Source organism: Pezoporus wallicus, unplaced genomic scaffold, assembly GCF_028554395.1.
Source record: "Pezoporus wallicus isolate ANWC-B61680 ecotype Strahan unplaced genomic scaffold, APGP_CSIRO_Pwel_v1 contig_2348, whole genome shotgun sequence".
Lineage (NCBI taxonomy): Eukaryota > Metazoa > Chordata > Aves > Psittaciformes > Psittacidae > Pezoporus > Pezoporus wallicus.
Window position 1 is genome coordinate 1,560,127 of NW_026636985.1, and position 19,906 is coordinate 1,580,032.

Sequence of the window (19,906 nt, forward strand, 5' to 3'; positions counted from 1 at the left end):
GCAGCAACCTCCTGAGCATCTCTCAATCAGAAAGCTTTGCTCTGGCACATCCTGATTTTCCAAACCAGCTTAGTCCCAGGTTAAGAATCCAGAGGACTAATTACAGAGGGAGCAAAAGCCAAAGAGCCACATGTCCTGCCATAAGCATTTCTTTGTCAAGCAATGAACAGCTACTGCAAGTCATCAGCGCTCAGATAAAGCCAAACCTAAAGAATGAAAAGCTTCAGCTTTTCTAAAGCTTAAGCCCACATTTTGCATGACTGAGATTGCCAGAGTCAATCTAACCTGCAAGTCAGAGGTGGAGTTCAAAGGCAGACCTGAGGCCTGAGTTTTACCTGATCCCACCATAGAATCATAGAATAGTTTGGGTTGGAAAGGACCTTAAGACCATCCAGTTCCGACCCCTCTGCCATGGCCAGGGACACCTCCCACTAAACACTATAGGTGTGCAAGGCATAGTGTGCACACCACAGCATGCCTATGGGTGTGCAAGCCATGGTGTGCGCACTAGGCTTATGCTGTCGAGAAACAGGGCTTTGGATTAAAATCCCCACCTAAAGCAGAGTGGAAGGTGGATCTAAAGCTGCTTGTGCTGCCCATGCCCTTTGCCATCCCCATCTGGGCAACTCGCTCCGTGCTGGTTTTGTCCCACCACTTTTGCGATGTGTGACTAGCTCCTCAGTCACATTTAGGTACCGAAAGGTAAATATCATTGATTTCCTGAAATAATATTGTTAAATACACTAAATAATATTCATTTACCAAAAGGTAAAGAACTAACATCGAATAACATGGGGAGGCACTGGAATGGGTTGCCCAGGGAGGTTGTGAATGCTCCATCCCTGGCAGTGTTCAAGGCCAGGTTGGACAGAGCCTTGGGTGCCATGGTTTAGTGTGAGGTGTCCCTGCCCAGTGCAGGGGGTTGGAACTGGATGATCTTAAGGTCCTTTCCAACCCAAACCATTCTATGATTCTATAATAATCACAGTCGAGTTTCAAGTCAGCCACGCTGGAGTTTCAGAAACCAGAGAGAGGTTGGTAGGGGCGTGCAGTGATTTAAGAATCCCATGAGCTTTCTATGTACAGCGACAACGACTTCAAGCCACAGCTCTGAAGTTCATCTGCTCTGGTTTTACCTGCCGCATGCAGCCGGGCTTGCAATGCCTCACAAGTCTCATCTGTTACACTTCTTGCCTTGCTTTTCACTAAGAAGTAATAAACTCCCTTAAAGCGACAAAGTTGTGTCGGGGAAGAGCCTCATCCAAGACTGACAAATGGCCTCTCTCAGCCTTCGTGGACCTTGTCCAGTGCATCAATGAATTCACATCATCAATCGCCCCGTCCTCCACACTGATACCAAGTGTCTAATCCAAAAGAAATGCTCCTCTGACGTACTGCTGACAGCACCTAACCATACTGACTCACAGAAATGATGGAGAAGAGCTCTCAGAGCTGCCTTTCTACAGCCTACCCTTCCGACAATGAGCAAATGCTCTCAAGAGCATTCTTTATATCATTGTCTGGTGCAAATCCCATGGGAGGCTGTTTCAGACCTCATTTCTTTGAGCTCTTCCTGGTAATGCAACCTAATTCTTTTGTTTCCTGTCATCTCATCAGTGCTCTGTAGACTTCCTCACCTGAAAGCTGCTTTTTGTGGTGTTTGGAGCCTTTATATTTATGGGCTGCCAGCAGGCGATACGGAACCAGAATCTTAAGGAAAAGCAGTAACACAACATTCACTCCAAGATACCTGTTATCCCGTACCAACCTCACAGAGTACCCACAGTAGCTTTAAGGGCTCAGGTTCATCATTAATTCACCAAACAGCATCAGCTGTACTGATGCTCAAGGCCCTCCCGTTGCCCTCAGCACCAGACCTAAGTGATGCTGTGTGTTTTGCATCTGGTTTCATTTCAGCCTTTAACACTTGGGGACCACGACAGTTCCCTCCTTCTGTATTACGCCCCTTGCATCGTGTCCTTAGCACCGAGACCTGTGCCCACTGACTGCACTAGGCAGTGCGTTTTCCTTCCTCCCCATACCAAGCAGCCCTTTGGAAGGACTATTTCCCAAGCCACATGCTCTTTAAGGAAACCAAACTCTGTTGTCATGCCATTTGTCTTCCAGACTTCACTCCAAAAAGACAAAAGTTCTGTTTAGAGTTAGAGACACGTCAGACAGAAGGAGACTGCCTGAAATAACCACCACCTAACTAACACAGGATGTTCTCACCCATAGCAAAGCTTCCTGTGATACCGTTTGGGCTGTAGAGTTCAGTCCTTCTCCAGCTGACACCCCAATGACTGCCTTCTGAAGGCTTTTTCCTTGGCTGGAAGAAGGACACCTACACTCACGCACGTTATTGTTTCTGTGAGAGGGATCTGGAGTCATTTCTTTAAGGCAGGATGCTGTCCCAAGGTGTTTGTCTCACAGATAGGTGTGAGCCATCTCCCCCGGCATGGTGACAGCTTGGGTGCATGGGTGCCAGGCTGGAGGTTCTCAGCTCCACCTCTGAGTACCGGTGCCAACTGCGAGTGAGCTCCCACAGCTCGGATCCTCCTCCTGCCTCTTGCCTGCCTGACGGATTTAGCCCGAGCTCGTCGGGACAGGAGCTCTTCCCTCTCCGTGGGTGCCAGACATGACAAGGTGAAGATGGGGAGCTGGGTGCTACGTGGCAGCATCCGTCCCAACGCCAGCTTTCCCTGCTGCTCTGTGGGACCAAAGATTGACAGCATCCCTTATCCCTGTGGGTCCCTTCCAGCTCAGGATGCTGCGTGATCCACTTTGCTGCCAGTAGCAGCAGTTACCTCTTACATGGAGCAAGCACAAGCTGGGGATCCAGGAATTCAGCCATCGTTGTCTCTTGTCATTGTTCTCAAGTCACCTCACCCCGTCCACTTCTGCTCACACCACATAACAAGAAACAGCTGTTCTCTCACAAGAACCAACTTTCTGGTCCATGGATCCCAGAGCGCTCCACCAAGGACAACACTGACGTTATGGTTTGGGTTCTTTTAACCAGAGCGAAACCAAGAGGGGAGTAACTTGCTAAGACCTTCCTCAGGGCCGAACTGGGGTGATAATGCAACCTGTTCACTCTCCTGGCACTATCACATCTACACTGAGAGCTCTACCAAGTTATACCTAGTGGAAATCCAACTTTTCTTTTGCACTCAGCCTAACAAGTGACAGAGTGTGCGTGGAGAATAAATAAATACACCGAGAGGAAAAGAATGGTGAGCCATGTCAGGAAGCCCACAGTATTCTATCTTAAATCTCTCCCTTTGACAGACAGTGGATTAAACAGAAAATGAGTTACATCTCCCCAAACCATATAAATGCGAGTCCCACATTGCCAGGTAGCGTGACAAATAGCTGCTGATAGAGAGGAATAAAAATAAACCATGTCTGAGATCAGTGCAGGCATCGCTGCTTGTATCTGCCATGAAAATCAACTCGAAACCTTGGGATAAGGATTTGAGTGCCTGGTTTCACCGGCATAAAAAACTATGAAACCTTAAAGAATAAAGAAGAAAAAGATAGTTCATGGAAAATGGGTTTTTACTCTGGAAAAGCAGTTAAGAAACAGGGGCGGGTTTCAACTGCTTCCAAAGGAAAACATCCCTAGGAAGTTCAGGAATGCAAATCAAAGGTGTTTCCAGAAGCACAAATGATCTGTACTCAGATGACAGCAATGCTAAAAGGAGATCTGGACTTACAGAGCATTTGAAAACACACCCTGTACCTCTTAGCTTCTTCAAAGGCATCTTCTCTTCCTGACACAAGATATACAGTGACAAATGGTGCCACCCTACAACAGAAATACCAAGCTAAAATCTCAGGCTCCCAAACTGCAGCCCTTGCACATTGACACGGACAAACCCCATGAGCAAAGGTCTCTGCCTTCTTGTCTGGTCACCCAAGCAAACAAATCTGTGCCAGTGCCACTAAGCCAGGACTCTTAAATGGTGGTGGAAGGTCCTTCAGCTTCAGCTGTAGTGATAAAAATGGGAACTCCTACTTCCCAAATTGCTCCAAGACGATGATCTGAAAGACTTCAGACCTGGTTTTGGATAGCACTAGGGAACTGCCTGGAAAGGGGCTGCCAGAGGTGCCATCACTCCATTACCCTGCCTCACTCCAACATCTTCTATGTTCCAGTGCAGCACCAAGCCTTGCTAGCTCTGCTTCTGCTCATCTGCAATGTAATACACTGGTGCCAAGGACATGGCTGGGTTTTTAGAGTCCTCCTGGATGCTAGCAGTGCTCAAGGCCAGGTTGGATGGGGCTTGGAGCAAGCTGCTCTAGTGGAAGGTGTCCTTGCCCGTGGCAGGGGTTGGAACTGGATGAGCTTTAAGGTCCCTTCAACCCAAACCATGCTGGGATTCTATGCTGCGTCTGAGATGCTGCAGAAGGGGTTGGTTGTGAGGAAGCAATAAGCACTCACCCTTTACATACCACGCTGTCTTCAAGCACCTTAAATTCAGCAGCTAAGAAACGGCATGTCACCATTGATACCAACTTGAAATACACTCATCTTCTTTGCGGAAGACCTGCAGCACCCAGCAGCAGAACCTATGCAATTGTATGGTTGGTTTGGGGTTGGTTTAACTTAATTCTTTGCTAAGAGGGCAGGTGTGTGCTGCAGAAAGCAGTGTGACACAGCAGGCAGCAGCACAGTGGGCTTTAGCACTGTCTCGGGCCGCTAGAAACCTTCTTCTTAATCCCATGTCATCTTCCCCTCTTCTAATCTCCTCTGACAGGTGCTAGCTGAATGCAGGAGCAGGGAAATGGATGGTGTTCACTAGCTGGAAAGATTCGTCATAAGCACTTCAAGCCTTCTCGTGGTGTGACTTCTCACACGCTGCTCTCTGTGCCTGGAGCTATGGCAGAGCCATCCTGTCCGGTGCTGGACCAGCATCTCTTCCAGCAAGCAAAGGACTGCGAGTAACATTTGACACTAAGCAGCATCAGGCCCTCGCAGTCGCACCCAAGCATCGCATCCCTTTAGTTGGGTATTTCTAACACATTAGAGCACGAGTAACTTCACCAGCCCATGTGAGCCTCAACACAGACAGCCGCAGTGTTAACACTTAGCGCGTTGCAGGCTGGAGGCTGCTGTTTCTTGGGATGTGTTGAGATTTGCTAGACAACGCTGTGCCCATGAAAAGGCCAACCCTGCCCTTTGCAAACAGCGCATCCTTTCACACTTTACTGCTCTTGAAGGCAGGCAGAGGGTTATGAGCTCTGAGAATGAAGCTCCAAGGCTGGGATCCCTTCGTCTCACCTGAGCTGAGTGAGTTGGCGATTAGCTTTCTACCAGCTGAAGTCTGCAACGTGAACCTTGCCTTGTGTGGTGTGGTTGGATTCAGCCTGGAGAAGAGAAGGCTCCTGAAGGGGAGAGCTTAGAGCAGCTCCAGTGCCTAAAGGGGCTGCAGGAAACCTGGAGAGGGGCTTGGGACAAGGGCCTGTAGGGACAGGCCAAGGGGAATGGCTTTAACCTGCCCAAGGGGAGACTGAGATGAGCTCTTAGGCAGAAGCTCTTCCCTGTGAGGGTGCTGAGGTGCTGGCCCAGGGTGCCCAGAGAAGCTGTGGCTGCCCCATCCCTGGCAGTGTTCAAGGCCAGGTTGGACACAGGGGCTTGGAGCAAGCTGCTCCGGTGGAAGGGGTCCCTGCCCCTGGCAGGGGGTTAAAACTGGGTGAGCTTTAAGGTCCCTTCCAACCCAAACCAGGCTGGGATTCCATTATATTCCTCCCCTGTAGCACCAGGTCTCCGTTCCTCCCTACAAACAACTCTCAGATCCAAAAGCACTTGAGCCTTTCAGCTGACTCAAAGGCACAGCAACCAGTGGAACACTTAAGGGCGCTGTAGACACAAGCATAATTACCCAGATCATTACAGGAGGGCATCCTTCTCCCCCTGGATAATTCCGACAGGTAGGGCATGGGACCTGGGGAGAAACGTTTGGAGGCAGAACAGCAAATCCTCTCTTTCTCGCTCCTCTCTGTTATTGCAATCTCCTCTTGCTCTCTATCTGGGGATGCAGCTAAATGAAAAGGTTTCTGACAGCTCCTCAGCACTCAATCTCTCAGCGGCGTTCAGGCGGTTAAAGGCCCTGCCAGCACTCTTTCTTGATTGCTCCCTTTTTTAAACCAGAGATTGGGATTTCCACAGGAGACAGTTTCCCTGCCCGCATCCCATTGGGTGGCAGTGGGATTGGGGTTCCCAACTTCCCCAGGGCCCTGCCAAAATCCCTCTCTTAGTCTGGATTTGCATTTCAGCGGAGGGAAGAATAGCTTGCGGTTAACGGGCAGCAATAAGGTTGAGGGGTTGAGGCTGTTTCCAAATGAGCATGGATTTGGAAGTCAATGAGTTACTCCCCGTTTACACCAAACCAGCTAAAAGCAGAACTTACATCCCTCCTTCTTCTTCCCCCTCCCAAGTAACACGAAGTTGCTGTTACAGAGGAAAAGTGACATTTATATCGAGCTTCCTCTCCAGCAGAGCCTGGTTTTGTCTAAGCAAAAATAACTCTTCTGGGCCACATTCTACTCCCACGTCAGCTCCTGTAAGCCTCCAGAGACTTCGGTGCAGTTGCTCTGGCTTTAGCTGGATTCAGTCACCCTCCTCCTCGATGATGAATGGAGGAATCGAGCATTCCTAGGACAAAGCCTCACCTCAAGGTCTCTCCGTGTACTGAGGGATCAGCCAAGCCGCTCACTTGGTACTCACCAGCTCAAACTGCTGCTCACGTGTCACACGAAAACGAGCATCTCCCTAGGAATTCCTGCTTAGAAGACAAGGCACAGGGCGGGGGAAGCATCTCACTACAGAGCCTGTTTCCATGAAACAAGCTGCATGAGATGCTACTGATCCCAGCAACAGCGGCAAGAAAAAATACAGCAGGGTTTTTGCTTCATTTTAAGGCAAATGATAGAGAAATCCTGAGCTTTCTCCTCTCTGCTACAAGGGAGGTCTTTGGGGGCTGAATTCTTCCCTCACATTTACACTTGTGTAAACGCCGAGTGATTTCTTTCCAAGCGGTTATTTAATCTGCAGGTTTGCCAGGAAGAGGACCTGATCTACAGAAAACCCAAATCAATACCAGCTGGCTGTGGGTCAAAGACCTCCACATTAAGTCTACCTGTCAGCGAGACATATCCAGACATACATCACAGCCCGCGTGGTAATTACCTCTTATTCCCCCAAGGCAACTGGTGGGTAAGTAACATGTAATTAATTACTGCAGTTTTCTGGCCTTTTACAACAAGGATAACCAAGTGACTGATTTCCCCTCAGCACTGCCATAGCCACTTCGTTAAGGAAGCAAAATTCCTTCCTTTCCTTTTCTTCTCTGCACAGTCGAGTTTATTCACACTGCCACGAGCAGCTCCACCGAACGCAATCGACCGCAAGAGACAAGCGGGACTGTCACAAATCCATAAAGCATCCTTCCCTTCTGATCTGTCACTCACCTCCCAGCTGCTCCTGCTCTCGCATCTCCCGTCCTTTCCTTGCTGGTGAAAGGAATGCTAAATTAACTTCATCCTCTTTGAATCGCACCCAGCTTTGAAGGCCTGCCAGAGAGGGAGGATGTTAAAAGTAGTGCCTTGCTCCCTAAGATCTCCCCTTTATCCAGACAAATCCTTACCTCTTTGAAGAAGAAACAAACCCCAAAGCAGATGCCCTATCAAAACACTGGCAAAATAAAAACTCTGGAGTTGCTACCATAACGGTGTGGTTGTCACTCCCCCAGCGCCACAATAAGGTTCAGTGTCCTTTCGATACGCTGGATCAGGTGGTTTTACATATTTATGCCATTATTACCCACAAAATGTCTCAGAACTATGTCCTGACGATTAACAGGCGAGCCTGGGACTTGAAAGAGTTCAGGTTTGGTTACTGCCAGGCCAAGAACTTGCCCTGTCAATCTGCAGAAGCCTTCCAACAACACCTCTATAACAGCCATTTGCCTTCGGTGGAGCCTTTCTCATCCCTAGCATGAGGATTAAAACTTCTGCTTAGATCAGATGGTCTGGGGAGGAAAAGCCCACTGAAGCAATGTGTCTGGAGTCACATCCTGGCTCCATAAATACCTGGATCAGTTGTTCTATTTCTTTCTGCTCAGTGATTTGAATCCTGGTACACTGGATTATACCAGTGTGCAACCAACCGCCATAAATCTCTGCTATCCTCTGTGCCGTAGAGCTATACGGGGTATTCAATACAGCCTTTTATCTCCAAACATGCCTTAGTTATATTTTATGACTCCTGTTTCCCTTCCCACTCCAGAGTGGGAGGCAAAGGGAGTCAGCACCTGGCATTGGGAAGTCCAGAGCATCAGGAGCCAAGAGGGAAAATTTATCCTGTTGATGACTGCTTCTGACTTTCACTTCCCCCGACTGGCAAGAGATGCAATTTCCAGCTCTGCCTGAGGCTAAACTCTCTGTTTAGAGAAACAGCAATAAACATCCCCAATGCAAACTTAACTGGTGTATACCAGCGTGTTCTGGGAGCTCACATTACTTGGCAGCTAAGAGGGTTTTAGGGAGCTCATTGACTAATTGTCATCAGGAGCTAGCAAGGTTCATTAGGTAAACTGGACAGCTGGAATCCAGATTTGGAGAGTGGTCAGGCAGCATGTGGAGATGGGAAAGAACACCTCGGACAAGCATGAGCCTGGTCCTGGATAGCTCATGCAAAGGTTGAACTGACCCTGGTTTAAGAGATTTCCCCATTTTACTGAGCGCTGGGTGAGGGTTACTGAGGTGGATTTCACTGAATCCCACAGAAGAGCTGGACAGGACGCTCTGGAGATGGCCTCAGTCCAACTCCCTGTGTCAAAGCAGGTCAACTGCTCCCATCCCTTCATCACCTCTATGGCCTTACTCTGCATTTGCTCGGGTATATCCATGCCTGTCTCATACTGGGGAGCTCCGGGCTGAACGCACTGCTCGGGGTGAGCCCCACCAGTGCTGAGGAAAGGGGAATAATCATCTATCATCACCCATGCCTCTCTCATCAGGCTGCAGGGTGAGGTGTCTGCAGCTGGCTTCCCCAGCAAACAATCCTGGGGCAGTTTTGTGCCATTAAGGGCAAGGTCTATGCAGAAGGTTCCTTTTCTGCACCTCAGAGCTCAGTTTCACACCCTCTCATCTGCCACGTGCATGAGAAGCTGAACCATCACAAGTGGACTGGGTCTCCAAGAAGGTTCCAGAAAGATGACTGCCTGCTTGGACTGTTTTCCCTGTATATAGTTCCATTAACCCATCAGTCACCATCACAGTTCCCATGCCTTTGTAGATATCCATATTTCAGCACATTATCTGATTCACAGAGGTCTATTGATTCCCAGCTTTGCTCTGAAGGGCAGTGACTCATCTTTCAGTGCACACAATAGAAAAGCTGCTAATAAAAAAACCATTTAACATGGAGAGCCAGAGTATCTGGATGAGAAATGCTCCTCCATCGCAGACGCCCGGGCACCGTGAGCTGGATTCAGAATCCGGTGGCTTTCCCCCCTGCCACGATGCTGAGTTCATGCACGATGCTGAGCTGGTTTCTTAGATTCCCAGACTGGTTTGGGTTGGAAGGGACCTTAAGATCATTCAGTTCCAACCCCCTGCCACGGGCAGGGATGCCTTCCACTAGACCATGCTGCCCCAGGCCCATCCAACCTGGCTTTGAAGTACTTTTGCCCTGGGAACGCAGCCCTCTGGATTCACAGATGCATTCCATGTGATGCACAACCTCAACCAGTTTATAGGAACTTTCTGTTAGTATCTGAGTGCTGGAGAAGACAGGGAGGGTTTCTGGAGAGGGAGATTCACCCTTTCCCCCTAAAGCACATAGCCACACTGTTTCTATCCTCTCTCAGCATTCAAAGTGGGATTTGAACAAGACTGATGAGATGCACAGACCTTGCACCAGAGTGACTCTTACAAAATGAGTCCATATCTTTAAACTTCCCAGAAGCAGCTTTCTTTCAATGCTAAAAGGATGAGAAAGTGGCTGGAGACAGAAAACTGCACATACAGAAAGGGACATACTGCTGCTGCTGAGAAACCCAAGGATCATCTATCAGTCACTAATCAATACTCCCTGAACAGCACCACTCGCAAAACTCTCATTGATTTCAATAGCAATCTTATCCAAAGAGGCTCAGTGCCACCTACTGTGATGATTTCTCAGGCTCACAGCATTTTTTCTTAATAATTATTAAAGCATCTTTAATTTACTTTTAAAGCCAGGCTGCAGGCCCCATGAGATGAGGTGAGCATCTCACCTTCTGATGCACGTTTGCCTTCCAGCGCGTGTGGCTGCAGAGAGAAACTCGGAGGATGCTGAAGAAAACTGCATAGGGCTCAACCCAGGAGGCTAACTGTAATAGCTGGCTCTTTCTTTGGCTGCACACATCTTCTTCTTCCTCCCATGACCTCATGAGGGCTTCTGCCCAGCTTAGAATCCTGCCATGATGCATGCAGTATGAATGCAGAGAGATTAAACAAGTAGGTGTGGTGACTCCACGCTGGGAATACAGCATTCCTCCTCTTCTACCAGCAGTGTGACTCATGTGGCACCTCCCATCATAAAAAGAGCAGAGGGAAACTGGTTTCACACGTCCTAGGGATCGCAGTTTGATGAGCACTTAAGCATCTCCTTTGGCCTTTTATGTGGGGTTTGTTTGGACCTGGTTAGTTTTCAGCTAGCACAGTTCAATGGGCAGCAGCTCAAACAGCTTTGCTGGGCAGAAATAAGCAGTTGGAAGGGAAGGCAAAGGCTGGTGCTTTTGCAAACACTTCTATACAGGTACAGCCATTTAGCCTCTGGTTTGACCTGACAGTGCTGGGGATGTTTCATACCTACTAACAACTCACTGAGCTCATAATGCACTTAAGTGGCTTAAGTGTTGCACCTAAGTCCTGGAAGGGGCTCCAAACAATTCAACCTGCACCTTTCTTGATCTAGGAGAGAAGAAAACCACCACCGCCAAAAGCTTTAAGAGATGGAAGCCAGGGACACAATTTCACTTGCTTCTCTGCAGGACTGACTCACATGAATGATAAAGGGTGTGTTACAATGCTGATGCCAATGCCTCTTGCGCTGGATCCATCAATTCACCAAATGTAAGGTCACAAGGTGATATTAAAGGTCTTCACATGCAAGCTGGAGCATAGGCTCCAGCAATGCATAGGCTGGAGCATTTGATCCTTTGCTTTATCAACCCTTTGATAAAGAAAACCACAGCCCTTGAGACCAAAAATACACCTACGTGCATTATCAGCATCCTCCTCTTCCTTCAGACATCTCGCCCTACAACATACACCATCCTTTCCAAAGCAGCACAGCACAGCGCTCGGGCAGACCCTATGGTCCAAAAGGCATTCCATGAAGCCCATTTTCCAGCCAGTGGAACAACCTAACTATCTAAGCATTTTTAGTTTGCCACTTTGTTGTACTTTGCATGCTGTCAAATGGAAGCCTTTGTCACGAATAAACCATGACTTGCTAAAGGAAATGAGCCTTGATAGGGTTGAATGTGCTGTCTCCATCCTTCAAACACTTCTGTCCTCATTTCCCCCCACAGAAATCCTGCTGCTCTCGTAGACTTTTGATTCTTCCTGCTCATAAAGAAGTGATGCTTAAAGAAATACCAACTCCACTAAAGCTACCATAAGAACAGAAACCCTGTGACACCGACTGATGCTATTCATTCTAACAGAGGATGTGAAGCAAAGGGCTTTAAGAGTCGAATCAGCTCAGCAAACCGGGGGCCATGATGCAAAATTTTCCCAATAGCTCCACCTTATTTAATCAAACACTCAACTCCATGCTTACCCAGGCCAGCAATAAAGTGTGGGCTTCAATACATCTTTTAATGAGGATGCTTTCCAGGACTGGGGCCAAATGAGCCAAATTCATCAGTGCTCAGAGGTAAGCGGAGTGCTGTAAAAGGGAAAGGAGAATCATTGTTTCTTACTTGGGCTAAACCTGAAGCATTAATTAGGACATTAATTTAATTTCCATTCCTATGTCAGCTTTTAATTAAGCATTAATTTACCCTCCTGTGTTGGCTTTGGGGATTGCATGGAATTGACCATGGATTCCATGGCATCATCCCCAGTCCCAGGTCCTGGTGGTGGCTGGGCAAAGGGAAAAGGACATTTCCGTTACCAGGGCTGGTTGTTCAGGCAGAGGGAGAGCAGAGCCTCCAGGGCTGCTAATCCAGCTCCATATCCTATTGGAAATACTCAGATCCTCCACTAGCACAAGCTTACTCTCGTTTCAGATCTGGCTCTAAAAATAATGCAGAAAAACTACTAATGGTGCCTTAGTTAAATTATCCCTCGTTTAAATGCAGCTCTTTACAAAGCAATGTTAAACTAACAATGTCTGGTGGCTCTTCATTCATTACGGCTCTATTTCAACTTTTTAAGGCTTTCTTTTCATTTCAGGATATCAGATTCGATAAAACAACAATGGCCTTAGTAGAGGAAGAAACGTCTTTCCTAAATAATCTTGTACTGCTACAGAAAGAGAGCTCTTCACAACCTTCATTTTCATTGTATGATTCCATTACTCATTGCTATTATGCATTACAGTTCAAAGAATAGCCACAGCTACTTGGGAATACAGAAAGACCTTGGCTATCCTCTTATTTAGGAGCTTTTAGGGAATTAGGACCTTGCTGTGGATGAGGCATAAATTGCATTGTGTCATAAGGCACAAGACTGGGTTGGGTAATCTGGACTGTAATCCTGTTTCTGCCTTGGGTGATGCTGGATGAGCCATTTTATGGGTTTCTTGTGAGGGTGTAGTAACTGTTTCTAGCCCCAAGTGATTGCTAAGGGGATTCATTCATAATCCACATGGAATGTGGGAAATACTTCTACCTCCTACACAACAGTAGGTATTCAACCAGGAAACAGAAAAGACGCTGTATGATCTAACTGGAAAGGTTTGTGACCGGGAGCTGCACACACTTCCCTGTTCCTACAGCCAGAGTGAGCCCAATGAGCTGGTCCTGTGCTCTGCATCCTCATGTAGCTGCTCTGACTCATGGCAAAACGAAGCCTGTGTTGAAGTTCAACCAACCTCATTTACACAGTGAGTACAGGACTGGGAGCTTCAGAAGGACCCCATGGATAGCAAAGAGCTCCTGCCGCAGGCAGGGAACACAGAATGGTGCTGGTGGGGGGCTGCTGAGCCAGCAGAATAAGCTCATCAGCAGGAAAACATAGCTGAAGGACCTCCTCTTTCAGGCCACAAGAGATCAGTTGATCACTACTGGGGTATTTTGCCAGCCCACTCCAACCAGTAGGAACCCACCATGAGGCCAGATAGGATATTTCTCATCACATAACCCAGTTACAGTAAGGAGATCAACACGCACAAGCATGAATCAGCAAAGTCCCTCCCCATCACCACCCTATTTCCAGCAAATCTGGCCAAGCACAAACTTTGGCATGGGGGTTATTCGAGTGAATAATAGCTGGCCACATAAAATTAAGAGAGGAATCAGTTAAAAATCATTTTAATCAAGGAAACAAATGGAAAAAGCAATGGAATGATCCCTTGTGGACCGCTTTTGACATCTGTGGATTTGTGCTGCATTCCCTCTCAGCTCAATAAACAGGAGGATGACTGAGTTCATTTCACAGAAGATGGATTGCATTTTCTGCTCTCAGCTCCGTGATGTCCATCGAATTCAACCAGGAAAAAAAAAATTACAGTGCTTAAAAACCTCATGATTCCTGCATTATTAAAGTCAAACTGCACACCTGGGGCAAGGGGCAGGGGATGGATACGGCCTCCATGTACAAGAGCTGCGATTAATAACAGTGGTTAATATATAGGGGAACTTTTAAAGCATATATGCACTGACACATATAAATGAAGCCAAAACTGGATAGCTGACTTCATCTACAAAGCTGTTACGCAACCCAAATCACTGTTTTTGTGGGGTTCTTTCTTGTGAGTCAGTTTGGGACTGGCACTCGTACGTGCTGACTCAGTGCCTGAAAGCAAAGCAAATGGCATCAGATGAAAACAAGACAAGAAAAGACATTAAAGGTTAGTTCTGGCCATCCATCTAATGCAGAAAGGTCCCCACCACAGGGCTCTATGCCTTTGGGGTGAAAAGGTTGTTCCACATTGTGGGGAAAGGAGACTTTATTATCCTTCTACAGCCACAGCATAAAGCAAGTGGTCTCTGTCAGTGCAGCTCCTATCAAAGCCGATGCCTCTGCAGCAACTTGCATCTGCCTTGGTATTTTCACAACAAAAGGCTGCAGAGGAGGGTGAAATTAAGAAAGAAGGGAAAAAAAATAGAGAACAACGAAAGAAAAATAAATAAAACCAAACCTGAAACCTGCCTATTCCTGGCAGAGACTGAAAACAGGGGGAGATTGCACCCAGGAGGTCTTTACGTGTAACAGACACGGGCACTGGTTTAAGACCCTCAGTCGATCTGCAGCCTAGGTAAGAGATCTGCAATACAGACTGCAGAAGTCACGTTTCTGCTTCAGGGTTTGGGCATTTTTGGGGGGAGATATGGAAAAGAAACACTGACTGTTTATCAGAATAATCAGTTCTATCTCCTGTTTCTAAGCGTTTGTGCTTGTTGGATTATTTTAAGTCCTCTGGTGCTTAAGGGCATCAGTGAAACACAACGAGGGCATTATTAGGAGTGTATGAGAGAGCATCCAGCCAAAAGTAAATCCTCATTCAGGGCCTTGGTTCTACAGTTTCAGCACTGCACAAGCCTGGCTCCAACCCCTGCGCAGACCAGCAAGCAGCAAAACGTTACCAAGAGCATCCCTCCTGCCTCCTCTATCAAATCAACTGCCCACCTCCACATGCACTGATCCTCTCCTTCCGGAGCTGAGAGCTCAATAAATACACTTCCACCGGGGTGTTTTTCCCCCTGGGATTTCTCTGTTCTCTCATAGGTGCCAAGTGCAGATTGTGCAACAAGGAAAAGTGCCTCCGAGCTGGGTCGCACCGCTGTGGCCTCCAAGCCTGCACATGCCATCCTTCACTTAGGAACCTGCAAACTGGCTTCGCTCTTGAGAGAAGGCTGTTAAAAGACTGAGCAGCCCTATTGCCAAAGAACTACTTCAGGAGATTGTTTGGGGTGGGTTGATCTGAGTGTCTTCCATGAAGGCTCATTTGAATGCTGCCACCACACATCACAGACACTGATGACAGGGAATTATTTCATGCCACACACCTATCTCGGATGCAGTCTTGCAGGGCAGAAGGAAACGTTTACTTCAGCTGGGTGCAGCTGCTTTGTACACGCTACACGGCGATGAGACAGGCACTAGGAAATATTATGGGAAGCACGTCTTAGGGAATTAGCATAAATCCCTTCTGGCCACCCTTCTCTGCCTCTCACACACAAGATTCCCAGCTCTTCTGTGCCCTGCTAACACTGTCAATATTACTCCTGCTCAAGTCCGCCTGTGTTTGGGTGTTTACTTCCTTTGCAAGAACAACACCTTATGTGGCTCTCTACAAAGCAAAAGGGCTCGATTTTCTCCCCTTATTCAGGTGAATGGATGATTCTGAGACAGAACTTTGCCCATGGGTAAGTGGGCTTCATTCCCTTCAGCCTGACAACAACCTCAGATGGTCACTGCCCCTTGCCTGCAGCACCCGAAAGGAGCCTGCAATCTGCGTTCACTGCTCCTCGAGTACTACATTAAAGTTGAACTAAAGGTTCTAGGAACACTTGGATCCTCCCAACTCATTCTTTGGGCAGATAAAACACATGACAACAATGTCCATGCAAAAAGTAAATAGGAATTGTTCTATTGCCCCCATTCCTTCGTGGAAATAAGCATAAGATTGAGCAAAACTGGCAAAGAAACAGGGGTAATGAAGAAGCTGTGAGGATGGGGCTACACCTTGGGCAAGATGTCAACATTTGTCTTCTTAACTATATACATGTGTATATGCGTATTTTTGCCACTGTATTTGCATGGCAAAAAGCCTAAAACCTTCTGTAAATAGGCTGGATTTCAACCAGTCACTCCTTCTTTCTTTCTATTGTCCTGGTGAGCCTCAGCTATGCGGATCTTGTGATTCACACCCCTTAAACACATGGAAGCATGAGTAAGGGCAAGGACACAATCAGATCAAGGCACTGCACTTGCCTGCTCTCAGCTCCTTTCTGAGGAACAAGGGCACAGCTCAATGCAGAAAGCCCCAGTAAGGCTGCGATCAAGCTGCCTTCCCCATCTACTGAAACAGAGGGGGCTGTTAAATACTTTGGGAGTCTCTCTTTGGCAGACAGCCTCAGATCCTCATGTAGAGCAATTGCAGACAGGATGCTATAAGCATGGGGACCTGTTATCTTGAGCAGCGCAGTTCTGAGATCACAACAAATGCATTTCCTTATGAAAATGAAGAGAGATGAGTTAGCAAGACTTATTTGAGCAATTAACCATTTCAGGAGCACTCCAGGCCATGCTTTTAACACACTGGCAACAAAAAAGAGGGCTACATCTTCCGAACAGTACACTCTTCACTGGACTAATAGACATTTCCAGGCGTGTTCAACAACCGAAGCACTGAGCTAGTCAGGAATCTGAAGTCCTTTTGGCAGCGCAAAATTAGGCTGAAGGCCTTGGCTTGAATGTCTTCATAAAGACAGATGCAAAGCCACCATGGGACTTCATTGGAAATAGCCATCCTCATTGTCTGAAGTTGAGAAGCACCCACGGAACACACGTCAGCGCAAAGGCACTGCTTGTATGTTTAAAGAAAGCCTCTTCTCTAGTATCTCCCATCTTCAAATGCCTTGTATTATCAAGGAGAAGCCATGTAAAGCCAATTAAAACCTATTTGTCAAAGGGTAGAACCAACATCATAATACGGTCTGCTCACAGCTCACTAGCTCTTAGCCCAAGTCACAAATCACAGTAAGTATTCTGCTGAAACTGTAAGAGAAGCTGGAAATCCTGCTAAACCCAATGAGCCATTAAATAGTTGACAATATTCTTTATAGGAACCTAGAATAGTTAATTAGTCCCAAAATAGAAATGGAGAGCGTGAATAATTACAGCCATAGATTCCAATCAAGATATCCCAGGCTAGATCTGCAGCTAGCATAAACTGACACTGCTTCATGTACAATGCCAGCTCCTACCACCTGTGAGCCTGGCCCTAAAAGGTTGGGTTTGTGCTTCAAAGACAGGTATCCAAGATGAGGATGCCCTGGCTCTGCTCCCAGTGCTGCCACTGACTTCCATGCCATCCTCACAGGTTTTGCTATCAGTCTACCTGCTTGTGTTGCTTTTGCCAGCACGGTTCTCAACACATACCAAAGGATGCCACGAGGATGCTCAGGGACTGGAGCACCTCCTGTATGAAGACAGGCTGAGAAAGTTGGGGCTGTTCAGCCTGGAGAAGAGAAGCTGCAGGGAGACCTCAGAGCAGCTTCCAGTAGCTGAAAGGGGCCTATAGGGATGGTGGGGAGGGACTCTTCATTAGGGACTGTAGTGACAGGACAAGGGGTAACGGGTTCAAACTGAAACAGGGGAAGTTTAGATTGGATCTAAGGAGGAAATTCTTTCCTGTTAGGGTGCTGAGGCACTGGAATGGGTTGCCCAGGGAGGTTGTGAATGCTCCATCCCTGGCAGTGTTCAAGGCCAGGCTGGACAGAGCCTTGAGTGGCATGGTTTAGTGTGAGGTGTCCCTGCCCATGACAGGGGGTTGGAACTGGATGATCTTAAGGTCCTTTCCAACCCGAACTATTCTATGATTCTAGGATCTGTCTATTCCTTCATCTTCCTCACTATAACAGCTTCCCCTGGCTGCTCTCTATCCTTGTTACCACTCCTTCACCTCTGTTACTCCCGGTGCTCCGTTCCCTTCCCTCTTCCTTCCCCTCCATTTTGGCATTTCCAGACTGGTGTTGCGCTCTTCAAACCTGTAAATCCCTGCTTATTGATGAACATTCTCCCCCCTCCAGTTTTGCTCTGATGAGATCTGACATTCAGAAGTTATTGCATTATACAAAAGCAAACTCAGAAATGCCATCAAGCTGAGTGCAGGGAATTTCTCAATCAGTTAATATTTGCATATCCTTGGATGAAAGATATCAGTGGTACAAAGTATTATTACTAACAAAAGCCCACCGAGAACCTTCTATCAAGCAAACACAACCGGTGATGCGGCTTGCTTCCTGCCTTGGCATCCCACCCAGTTTCACATGGGTTTCGGGAGCTTCTTGCTCAACCCACAAGGTCTCCCAGAGCTGGAAGGAGGAAGGGGTTTAGATGATCAAGCAGAGCTGGGAAAGGAGGAAGGACACACCTGTAGCACCACAAAGGTGTCACATCTTCACACCCTGCACTGAGTCCACAGACCCCCTATCTTCATTTCCCTTAGGCAGTCTTGATCTGGGTTTCCAGACCAAGCTGCTCAGCCACATGAAGATAAGCCACACTCGAGCATTCCGTGGCTCGGGATCATGGGGCTTCTCACTCCTTAGGCAATTCCTTCTGCATCCTTTTCAATGCTACCCAACAAACAGCAAAGTGGTGGCCCTCATCCTGCCAACAGCCACAAAGCATTAGGGCTACCAAGATCCATCTTCTGACCAGACTGTCCTGATGGTGGAGGCTTGAAAGACAGCCTTGGTCGAGTGAAAAACTGCCTTCTATTCACTTGCAGCAGCTCAATGACCTATCAAGCACCTTTGGCTTTCAAAACAGACTCAGGTGCTTGAGCAGGGTGTATTTGAGGACTTGTAAACAGTCTCTTCATCTTTTGCTGCTGCAGTGTCCATAGAGAACCAGCTGCCAGAATGTGCTTCTACAAATGTATTTGCTACAGTAAACAGCCCAAGGCAATCTGCTGCATCCAAGGACCTTGTGTGGACTCCTTGGAGGATGTGTTCCTCCATGCAAATGGAAAGATATTGAACCTGAGCAGGACCAGAACCTTGTCCCTGTACATTTGCTGGCCTGAGGCCAGCCATGCAAAATGTATTCATAGACACTGACAATTTCATGGGGCTACACCAAAAAAACAGGGGGAGAAAAACATTTAAAGCAAATAATACTTGAAGAAAACTGGAAAAAGGACCAAATGCCATTTCTTTTTATGGATGCCCCATAGCATTGCACCTTAAGAAAGAGAAGTTGCTGAATTTGGTGGCTATTTGAGAAAACAAGGAACATTAAGAAAAACTCATCTGCAGCAGCACTGACTTCCTGCCCTTACCTTGGAGCACACGGTTCTTGGTCATTTCAACAGGAGTATTCATGTGGTTAAACCAAAATGTGTCCTCAAGTACTTCAGGGCCTCAAGGAGAGTAATAACGGCCTGAGGGATGTCAGTGGTGAGGAGCCAACTCCTGGCATGAACTGTGCTCTCAGGGATGAAGAGACGGTCCACGATCTCTTGCCAGCATCACAGTGATAAATGAAGGCAGAGGAAGTAGGTAGATCCGGTTTGGATATGACCGCTTGGCACTTTCAACAGTCAACCCTCCTACTTTACATTCCTCAATGTGCTGAGAGTTTTCCTGACACCACAGAACAGGTCAGGAGCTTGCTTTCATAGTCCCTTTCCCCCTCTTTCTTTCATTATCACCATTGACACCTATTCCCACCCCTCTAGCACCTCTCAGCTGCTCCTCTTGTAGCATCGGTACCAAGGTGGCACAACTCTGGAACCATCAGTGATGCCAGCACTATTGAAAAGGAGAAGGAAATCAAGAACAGAGAATCAAGCCCTACATGTGCTTTATCTGAACTCTGCTTACCAAGTCCCCAGCTTTGTGCTGAGGCTGGCAATGAGCAGGTGTCGGTAGCAAGAGTTTCCTTGCTGGTACCTGACTTCAGTTTCTCTTTCAAAAGTCCCCATCATCTTCCCCATTGAAGTAACATC